This window comes from Grammomys surdaster, unplaced genomic scaffold (genome assembly GCF_004785775.1).
Source record: "Grammomys surdaster isolate TR1022 unplaced genomic scaffold, NIH_TR_1.0 126841, whole genome shotgun sequence".
Taxonomy (NCBI): Eukaryota; Metazoa; Chordata; class Mammalia; order Rodentia; family Muridae; genus Grammomys; species Grammomys surdaster.
The window spans coordinates 1-11,556 of NW_021621627.1; the positions used below are offsets into that span (position 1 = coordinate 1).

The 11,556-nt window shown below is 38.8% G+C and overlaps 1 pseudogene; it reads left to right on the top strand.

Moving 5' to 3' along the window:
• Positions 1–3,028: 3,028 nt before the first annotated feature.
• Positions 3,029–11,544, top strand: LOC114615529 (annotated as a pseudogene).
• The last annotated feature ends 12 nt before the right edge of the window (positions 11,545–11,556 follow it).

The window sequence follows — 11,556 nt, forward strand, 5'->3', positions numbered from 1 at the left end:
CTCAGGGGGCCCACACTCACTCAGAGGAGAAAAGGGGGGCAATTGATGAAAGACTGTAGAAGGAGATGACCTGTGAAGGGCCAACGAGCAGGATATAAAATGAATAAGTAAAAATATAAATTTTACTTTAATTAAAAAAAATATGGGAAAGCACATGCCGGGGAGGATGTGCATCAAAGGGAACACTCCTCCATTGCTGATGGAAATGGAAACTTGTATAACTACGTTGTAAACCCATTTAGTCATTTCTCAGAAAACTAAGAATAGTTCTACTTCAAGACCCATCTATACAACTCTTGAGCTTGCTTTACAATCCCACAAAGACATTTGATCAACTATGTTCATAGCAGCTTTATTCATAGTAGCCAGAAACTAGAATCAACCTAGCTGTCCATCAACTGAGGATGGATAAAGGAAATGTAGTACATCTATACAGTGGAATGCTATTTATCTATGAAAAGCAAACACATTATGAATTTTCCAATGGATCCTGCAAGTGTATGGATCATGAGTTTACCATCCTGAGTGAGGTAATCAAGTTGCAAAAGGACATACATAGTATGTACTCACTTGTAAATGTATATTAGTATAGGATTAATGAGGTCCCACGTCTGCCCCACCACAGGGCTCTGGCCACTCAGGGAGGCAAGACATGGGAAGTTGGACTACAGGGGATTTACAGGACACTGCTCCAAGGGTGGAACAGTGCAGTCTGAGGTCCCAGGGATGCTGGAGCTGGCTTGGGGGTCCCCAGGTCTGCAGAATGGCCAAGGCCATCTGGTTCTCAGGTTCTTGGGCATCCAGGCACCACTGGGAGCCACTAAAGGGCTGAGAACAAAGTGGAGGCTCACAAGCTGTATCTGGCCTCCAGCCGAGGGGGGAAAGAGGGAACTCTGGCTGGATCCTGTGGGGATGAGTTCTTGGCTTTGTCAGCATGTGGTTGGCTTGGTTTGGTGCTGTGGCTGGGAGAACTCAAAGACCTTCTTCAGGAGATTAGATGGCAACCCTTTTTAGGTGAATGCCTGCTCCGTTGCTCCCCATGGTGGATCCCAATGAAAAGAGACAGTCCATGGTTTTAAGTCATTTATTTTCATGGCAGAAAGTGGATGAATCAAACCTTACTGAGTTCTCAGGGAAGGCTTGAGGCTAAATACCGTTTGTAGGGAGGACTGTCTGGGAAGGAGAATTTATTGGCTAAGCCTCCAGCCCTTTAGGTACCTCATTAAAATGGAGATCTCTCTTGAGGTTACCTGACCACAGGTCATGTCCTCTACCTACAGAGGGGCTTGGGGCATTTCCCTTACATGACTGAAGGACACAAATCTATGAAGGTCTGTGGCCACATGCCAGAAGCCTAGTGTCCAGGAACCAGGCAGAATGACTGCTGTCCCTTTAGGGTCACCGGGGTTTCTAACCTTAGCTCAACAAGGAACCAGACTGCCTTTCATGATCCTACATATTACCCATAAAATACAGGATGCCCATGGTATATGTCACAGACCCAAGGAGGCTGGACAGGAAGGAGGGCACACGCGAGGATGCTTGAGCCTCACTTGGAAGTTGCAATGGAGGGAGGGAACTGGGTGGAAAAAGAGGATCTGGATAACAGAGTGGGGATTGCGGTCATGTGAAGGGAGGGGCAATGGGGATGACCAGATTGGATCGCCATGAGAAAGAATGAAAATCTGCAACCGATGGACAGTGGTAGGGAGCATCTCCAGGAAAAAAATGGAGACCTGGGATAGAGAGGTACCCAAGAATCAATAGGGTTGTCCTTAGGTGTGACTCACAACAGTGGGAATATGGAGACTGGGGAGGCTGCTTCCTGTGTGCAGGAATCCTGGTGGACCCAGAAGGACACCAACCCACCTGTAGGTAGTCGGTGATTAATCTTCTGTAATCTCCCCTCCTCAGTGGCAGAGTTCCTCTCTGCCTGCCCTGATGCTGTGAATTCTTGAATGTAGTTTGGGGGAGCCCAATTAACATAAGTATTAAGTGAAAAACACAACACCCACCCACAAATGTTCAACCCAAGACTTATCCTAAAATACAAAACATGCAGAGATTGGGGATGGAGCAGAGACTAATGGAAAGGTCATCCAATAACAGGCCCAACTTGAGACTCATCCCATGGACAAGCACAAATCCCTGTCAGGAAGATCAACAGAATCAACTAACCTGGACACTTGGGGCTCTTGGAGACTGGACCACCAATCAAAGAGCATACATGTGTTGGACCTAGGCCTCCCTGCACGTATGTAGCTGATATGCAGCTTAGTCCCATGTGCGTCCCAAACATCTGGAGCAGGAGGCTATCCCAAAAGCTGTTGCCTGTGTGTGGGGTATGAACTTCTAACTCAGCTGCCTTGTCTACACTCAGTGGGAATGGAAGCACCTAGTCTCATACAGACTTGAAGTGCCAGCATAATGGAGTAATATAAAAAAGATGTTGTGAACATGACTAGAATGCAATACTATACTTACAACAGAGAGAATGCTTAACTCCTGGCTTGATATTGTATGTCAGACTGCCCTTCCCTAGACTAAGCAATGAAAGACATAATATCCCATGATTCAACTCAAAGTGTTAATAACATGGGACCATTATGACCTTCTGAACTCTTGGCTTACTATGGAAGTTCTGATAAATTCCATTATCATGATTGCCAATTGTGTTCATACATATGTCTGTTAACTCATGGTGTGGCCCAAGCTGCTCAGGAGATTGTCTCTTGAGTGGATGCCATGGATAGGTATGAAATCATGACACCTGAGGATGGAGAACATGATCTTTACAACATATTTTTAGAAATGTTTTGATCAAAGGTTTTCAGACCTCAGATGCAGAGCTTGAGGCCAGATATTTTCAGATGTATCAAGGGAACACAGCACAGGATGAATGGAAAGCAACTTAACAATATAATTAAGCAATAGCCTTAAAACAGACACATAGGTGTGAATGTGTGTGTGATGTTTGCCTGTGTAAGAAACAGATTTCACAACTGCTCCTTCTTAGATCCTAGCAGACATGAAGAATCTGTGTATTTTCACTATTTTCTTCTCGCTCCTGAAGTTTTCTCTCATCTTGTGCAGTTTGACTGAACCCCTTTGCTTTTGGAGGATGAAGAATAGTGTTGATAATGATGGAGGTATGAGAAGTGACTGCGGTTTTTTTCTTTTAGCAACTGACTGGCCTATAGAAGAAGATTTTTATAAAGACATTATCAACTGTAGGTAAGTTATTGAGTTTATTTCCTGATTCAGTGTCATGAATTTGAAATATATAGTTGTGTACTCAACTGTGGGATTCTGTCCTGTTCTGTCCTGTTACATTAGGAAGTACTGAAAATCAATTATCATATCAATCTCTACTTTAATTCTTTCAAATGTGTCACATTATTTTGGTTTTAGTACATTGGTCTCCAGGTCACAAACAGGACAGTGATAGAGACTGGATTATATTTTTTGCCTCCATGTGTATTTTAGATGTTGAAAAATGGCATTGCACAAGGTGTCTTGGTCAGTTTTGAATTCACAATTCTCCCCACTCTTAGGAGCTGAATATGAAGAGGCTCCCTGTCTCCAATTGTCTGCCAAAGATTTCAATATGAGCATGCAGTCTAAATGCCTTCATGAAAATGTTATTGAATTTAGGTCTCTAACTTTTGGGCATATATTCATACCTTGAAATTTGTGTGTGTCTAGTATACATGATTATGTGCATAATATCACATATATATTTGTGAACATACATACACATTGCTTTTAAATATAGTCTCTCAATAAGCCTCTCCTTTCATCCTGGACACTGTAAATGTAAAAAACCTCCCAGCCTTCAGATTATGTTGCCAGAATACTATTTTGCTCCACTTGTGCATATGCCCAGTCACAGATTAGGTCCATGATCACTATCAGATAGGTGGTCAATTTTCCTATTAATTGGTGAATAAATATAACATTATAGAAATTATAGGTGAATATATCTCGTGAATTAGAAGATATTCTCAATATGTCTACATAAGTTCTCAGATCTCAAGTGTGAGATATCAGTGTCAGCTGCAGATCATGAGGGAAGGACTATTAAAATCATTCACCTTTCAAAGAGGTTTCCTCTGGTTTCTGTCTCTGACTCTCATCCCATCTTTTATTTCCTTTCTGTCTCTGACTCTCATCCCATCTTTTATTTCCTTTTCACCTCTTTGGGATTTTAAGAATACATTTTCCTCTTGCTAGTCAAAATACACTATGCATACTTTGATACATTGCTTCACATTATTATTCCTGGATAACAGGTCAGAAGGAATCTTATTTCTAATGTATCCTATGTTATCCCATACCTCATTGAGAAATTAATAGAATTTATCAGTAGTGACACTTTTGTCTGTAGTAATAAAGATCAGAATTACAAATATGTGAACTATGTCAATACATATTTGTAGTTTAAAAAGAAAGACATAGCTGTAAATTCTCAACTGACCATGTTTGGTGTTTTTCCTTCTGATGAGAAGTAAACACTAATAGTAACAGACATACTGGGAGACCTGCTGGGGCAGATAAGCACATTTCATATGAAGAATAGAGAGATGTCAATGTTCAGATATCAATTAAAGGATGGCAAAGAATTAGGAAAACTGAGATGTATAGAGGAATCTGATATCATTTTTAGTAAGTTGACATAGTAACATTCAAACTAAAACTAACATTAAATTGATGTATAGATGAGCCTACAGGATAATATTCCTCTTTTGTGGTATACTCTCCTTTATATTTTGAAATGGATATATAAATGTAAATAAAATGTATTCTAAAATAATTATCATGCTTGATGAACATTAACCTTTGAAAAATATGAAAAGCATGCTCTATAAATTTCATGGAAATATCATTATTGATAATTTTTCTCACTGTGCTTGAGATTAGCATTTTCTTAATGTTTAACTTCAAAAAGTTTTTTTTCTATATTGAGATTTGTAAAATTTGCTTACAGAAACGTAGATAATCATTTTTAAGTAAACTGATTTTTAGAGAAGTTATGCAGTTATATAATGCATTTTGAATACTCTCACTATATGTCAAGTGGTATCATATAATGGCTTTTGAATATATTTCTTTATGATTTATTCTTTAGTGTTTTGCCCTCTTTTACTATGTTTAATTTCCAAAGAATATTTTGAACACAAGCATTAGAGATAGAATCCTGAGTTATGGACATTAATCAATATGTGATAATGATATTTTAGTGTACAAAGAAATTTGAATATAAAAAGAAACATGAAATATCTTGATGTCTTATTTGATTCTTAAAATACTCAATATGATAAAGAATTTGATTCATAAAAGAAAATTTTAAAAATAAAAACTTTTTTGTATATCACTATGAAATTTTACATGATGATTAAATTCTTTAATATAGAAGGGAAACTCAAATCAATAGAAAGTTAGAAAATAGTAATTTGATGTCATTCAAGTTTTTTCTTTATCTTCATTTTTTTTTTAGTTTCTTTAAGACAGGGTTTCTCTGTGTAACCCTGGCTGTCTGAGAACTTACTCTGTACACCAGGCTGGTCTCAAACTCAAATCTGCCTGCCTCTGCCTCCCAAGTGCTGAGATTAAAGGTGTGTGCCACCACTGCCCAGCTCCCTCCCTCTTCCTCTCTCTCTCTCTTCCTCTCTCTCTCTCTCTCTCTCTCTCTCTCTCTCTCTCTCTCTCTGTATGTGTGTAGACTGCTGGCAGGACTCACTTCTCTGCTCACACCATGTTGGCACTGGAGATTAAACTAGGCCCTAGGGTTGACAGTGAACTTTCTTATTATTTTTATTTTAGTTAATCTTTTTCTACAGTCCAGAATTTATCCCCCTCTCAGTTCACTCTGTGACTGTTCCACATTTCATACCTCCTCCCTCCATCTCCAGGAGGATGTCCCCAACATCGACGCCCACCCCAACAGACCTTCCCACTCCCTAAGCCTCCAGTCTCTTGAGGGTTAGGTATATCTTTTTTGAATGTGTTCAGACCCGGCAGTCCTCTGCTGCATATGTGTTGGGGCCCTCAAATAAGCTGGTGTATGCTACCTAGTTGGTGGCCCAGTGTCTGAGAGATCTTGAAAGTCCAGGTTAGTTGAGACAGCTGGTCTTAAAGGGTCATCCCCCTCCTCAGCTTCTTCCAGCTTCTACCTAATTCTACCATTAGGGTCAGCAGTTCCTGTCCACGGGTGGGGAGTAAATATCTGCATCTGACTCTTTCAGCTATTTATTGGGTCTTATAGAAGGCAATCATTAAAGGCCCCTTTTTGTGAGCATGCCACAGTATCAGTAATAGTGTAAGGCCTTGAGGGATGGATCCCAATTTGGACCTGTCAATGGATGTCGATTTCCTCAGGCTCTTCTCCATTTTTCTCCCTGCAGTTCTTATAAACAGGAACAATACTGAGTCAGAGCTTTTGACTGTGGGATAGCAACCCTAATCTTCCACTTGATGTCCTGTCTTTCTACTGGAGATGGGCTCTACAAGTTCCCTCTCCTCACTGTAGGGCATTTCATCTAGGGTCCTTGCCTTTGAGTCCTGAAAGCATCTCACCTCCCAGATCTCTGGTACATTCTAAAGAGTCCCCCCACCTCCTACCTACCAAGGTTGCCTGTTTCGATTCTTTCTGCTGGCCCTCAGTGCTTCACTCCTGTTCCGTCCATCATGATCCCCTCTTTCCCTCCCTGTCCACTTTTCCACCCAGGTCCCTCCCTCCTTCGTTCTATTCCTTCCTCCCTCAATCCCTCCCCCATTCTGTCATTGCTTTCTTCTCCTTCCCACGTAGAAATGAGGCATCTTCACTTGGGCCCTTCAGCTTGATAACCTTCTTGAGTTCTGTGGATTGTGTACTGGGTATTCTGTACATTTTTGCTAAGATCCACTTATTAGTGAGTATGTACCATGCATGTCCTTTCAGTCTGAATTACCTCACTCAGGATAATATTTTCTAGTTCGATCCATTTGCCTGAAAAACTCATGATGTCCTCATTCTCAATAGAGGAGTAGCATACCATTGTGTAAATGAACCACATTTTCTGTAACCATTCTTCTGTTGTGGGACATCTGTGTTGTTTCTGGCTTCTTGATATTATAAATAAGGCTGCTATGAACATAGTGGAACATGTGCCCCTCTGTTATGGTGGGGCATCTTTTGATATACCAAGAGTATATCTTGGTCTTCAGGTTGATCTATTTCTAATTATCTGAGGAACTTCCAGATTTATTTCCCAAGTGGTTGTACCAGTTTGCAATCCCACCAGCAACAGAGGAGTGTTTCTGTCTTTCTCTACATCCTCGACAACAGACGCTGTCACTTGAGGTTTGATCTTAGGCATTCTGATTAGTGTAAGGTGGAATCTCAGGGTTGTTTTGATTTGCATTTCCCTGATCACTAAGGACTTTGAACATTTCTTTAAGTGCTTCTCGGCCATTTGAGATTCCTCTGTTGCGAATTCTATGTTTAGTTCTAGACTGTAATTTTTTTTTGATTAGGTTGTTTGGTTTCTTGGTTGGAATTCTTTTTGAGTTCTTTAAATATTTTGGATATTAGCCCTCTATCAAATGTAGAGTTAGAGAAGAATTTTTCCTAATCAGCAAGAAGAAGCATGTGTTATCGATTTTATACATGGTTCATTATGGTTTTTATGTTTTTATGGAATTCAAACTCTAAGACAATTGTATAGAAGTCTTACTTCCTAGGATTGAAATCTACTTTGCTGGGGGCCAATCTTATATGTTCCTCTTTCTTGTTTGGTTCTTCTTGAGGCAGCAGAGGGGGAAGAGGGTTGGTAGGAATAAGAGTTGGTCTTACAAGATGTTTAAGGTTGCTGTAAAATAATAAAAATTTTCACTATCTTTAACCTGAGTCACTTTGCTTTAGCTGGCCTGCCTTCTCTGTTTCTCTGATTTTAGAAAGTACAGTTTCTGGCATTAACACATCATTGCAAAAGAGCAGGATAATAAGTAAAGAGTTAATTATTACAGCCTTTTCCCTTTTGTCCAGATGCCTCTTGAATGTCAAGGTGGGGAAAAGTTTGGAGCAATAAACTTCTATTGAATCTGGAGAAAATAATCACCCTCCCAAAGGAAAAAAAATTATGTAAGCAAATAGGCATAAACTCATATAAATTCATATACTGATTCACACATGCACATGTATACATTTCCATTCAAGCCAATTGGATCAAGCTTATATACATTTTCATAATTACATACACACACTCATACTTACATATGCATTTGGATCACCTCCCCGCCCCCAAAAAAAGCACCAGTGCAGAAAGAACTCACCTATTCTGGATAAAAAATTGAGTTCCAATCTTTCTTGCATAATGAAAGGGAAACCTTCTACCCTTTTATTGCTAAATGTATTAAACACAAGTCTATATGAAGAAAGCTTTGTTCTCTTTAATAAGACTGAGTCTGCCTGGCTATTAAGGAAAGAACTGTTCTGTTCCATGGTAGGGAGAATCTTGCCTGCTCCTTCTGCTCTCTCTGCAGCTTCTTCTTTTTTCTGAGTTCTCTCTCGGTTTTTTACATTTCTTGATTAGTTTTTTTTTAAGTTGCCTTAGAATTTCTTCTTTGTTGTTGTTGTTTTGTTTTGGAGGTTTTTTGTTTTGTTTTATTTTTGTTTTTTGAGGCAGGGTTTCTCTGTATAGCCCTGGGTGTCCTAGAACTCACTCTCTAGACCATGCTTGCCTTGAACTCAGAAATTCACCTACCTCTGACTTCCAAGTGCTGGGATTAAAGGCATGCACCACCACTGCCCGGCCTGCCTTATAATTTCTAAGTTGTTTCACTCTGCATTCTCTTCAAGCTCTGATACCACAATAATGCCTTTACTCACATTTCATTACTTCTAATTCTCTGCCTTAAGTCTAAGTTCTTCTTGAGTTCAGTTCTATCTAAAAAGTATTCTCCTGAGTTCTGTCTAAAAAGTTCTGTTCAGTTCTGTGTAAAAGGTGATCTGTCTAAAAGGTATCCTCAGATCAGTTCTGTTTCTTCTCTTTGCCTCAGCACTTACACAGCTTTCACAATACATGATCTCATAGTAAATAGTTCACCACAGCTTTACGTATAAATTCAAATTAGAAATCAAATAAGAAGTTTACAACAGACAATGTTTACATGCATATCCATTAGGAGTAATTATGTGGCTAACCACTCATCATTTGTCACAATTCTACAGGTTCATGGAGAGTTAGAAACCATAACATCTATGACTAAGTAATTAGTGAAGTTTTGTAAGGATAAAGCCAGTAAATATTTTATTTTGTGTCCTAGCACTTATAGTGAATCGCTAGTTACCTTTTTAAGACCTTTGGTTAATGGTTTTAGAAGCTCTTGGAATATGCTCTGAGTAGAAGTGCCTGCTTGCTATCTCAGAAGCAATTAACTCATAAAACTAAAGACTGGCAGAGTTCTCACTGCAGTCTTGACTACCAGAAATAATTAAATAGCATTGTATTATAAAAGAGTTAAAGGTTACTATATTTTTATGAATTCCTATAGGATCATCATTAAGGATTAAGAAATCATTGATTTATCAATATAGCATCGCTACAAGACACTATATCTTCATCTGCAGAGATCTGCTTGAAAGGATGGGCTAATACCTAGTGGTTGCCATATATATTTAATAACAAAAGGAAAGCATATAAATAGCAGGAATCATTCCTAAAATAAATGTCCCCTGGGACTTGCCTACAAGATAAAATCTATCATAGAGTTTTTTAAATCTAAGGCAGATCCATCTCAGGAAGATCATCTGCTAGTTTTCAGCTTCTCCTTGTCAGCTCCTGACACTAGTTCGGGAATGGCATTCAGAGATAAAACAAGGTCTTTATGGATTTTCTTGATTATAAAAAGTATCACACTACAGTAACATATTTTGAGGAATATTTAAATTATATTCAACCCCAAAGATCTCTAATTTCTAAGGCTTATTTAAGCAAAAGTAGCACTTACACAGAAGCTTAGCATTCTTCATAGCACAATGATTACTGCAATTTAGCAGAAAATTTCATGTCTTGTACATCCTCCTTAATCATTCCTTTGGCTTCTTGTAGCATGCCAGCAAGAAGATATGAGGAGTCTTTAGTAATATTTTTTGCTATGGATGAGATCAACAAGAATCCTTATCTTTTACCAAACATGTCTTTGATGTTCTCCCGAATTGTTGGCATGTATGAAGACACATTTGGACTTCTGGATGAAATCTATTCACTACAAAAAGACAATTATTATGTTTTTGTTAATTATAACTGTGGAATACAGAGATTTTGTGATATACAACTTACAGGACCATCATGGATGGCAACCTTAAAAATGACAAGTTGTTTTAAGAGTGTGAAGGTGAGAATGTGTGACACTGGATGAGTTCATAATATTCAGTCCACTCACAGTTGCATAGGGAGAAACCTTGGTCAGCATGTGTTTCTGTGTGTGCTGTTTTACACATATTATAAAGGATATAAAATCAGATCATGGACACACTGTAGGAAATAGGCAAAACATTTTTCTAGAATGCTCAGAGATGACAAGAATAGTCTAGAATACAAAAGGAACAATACATGCTATTTATAGAATTATTTTACTATCCTTAATGGGAGTTCTGAAAGGTGAGTAATGTTATTTGTATGCAAGTCCAAACTTCCTAACAATCATATTCCTCATGTGGATGTTTCTCCTTCTCTTCTACATCTTTTAGATTTTCTTTGGACCATTTAATCCTAACCTGAGTGACCATGACCAGTTTCCCTATGTCTATCAGATAGCAACCAAGGACACACGTTTGTCCCATGGCATGGTCTCCTTGATGCTTCATTTTAGATGGACTTGGATTGGCCTGGTCATCTCAAATGATGACCAGGGTATTCAGTTTCTCTCAGACTTGAGAGATGAAACGCAAAGCTATGGGATCTGTTTAGCTTTTGTGAATATGATCCCAGAAAACATGCAGATATACATGACAAGGGCTAAGATATATGATAGACAAATTATGACATCAACAGCAAGGGTTGTTATCATTTATGGTGAGATGAACTCTACCCTAGAAGTCAGCTTTAGAAAATGGAGATATTTAGGTGCACAGAGAATCTGGATCACAACCTCACAATGGGATGTCATCATAAATAAAAGAGATTTCAGCCTTGATTTCTTTCATGGGACTGTCTCTTTTGAACACCACCACAGTGAGATTGCTAAATTAAAGAATTTTATGCAAACAATGAACACTTCCATGTACCCAGTAGATATTTTAAGTGTATGCTATGGTGGAATTATTTTAATTGTTCAATATCTAAGAACAGCAATAGCAAAATGGATTATTTTTCAGTCAACAATACAGTGGAATGGTTAGCACAGCACAAATTTGACATGGCCCTGAGTGAAGAAGGTTACAATTTGTATAATGCTGTGTATGCTGCGGCCCACACCTACCATGAACTCATTCTTCAACAAGTAGAGTCTCAGAAAATGACAGAACCCAAGGGAATGTTCCCTAACTGTCAACAGGTAAGGTCTCTTACATTT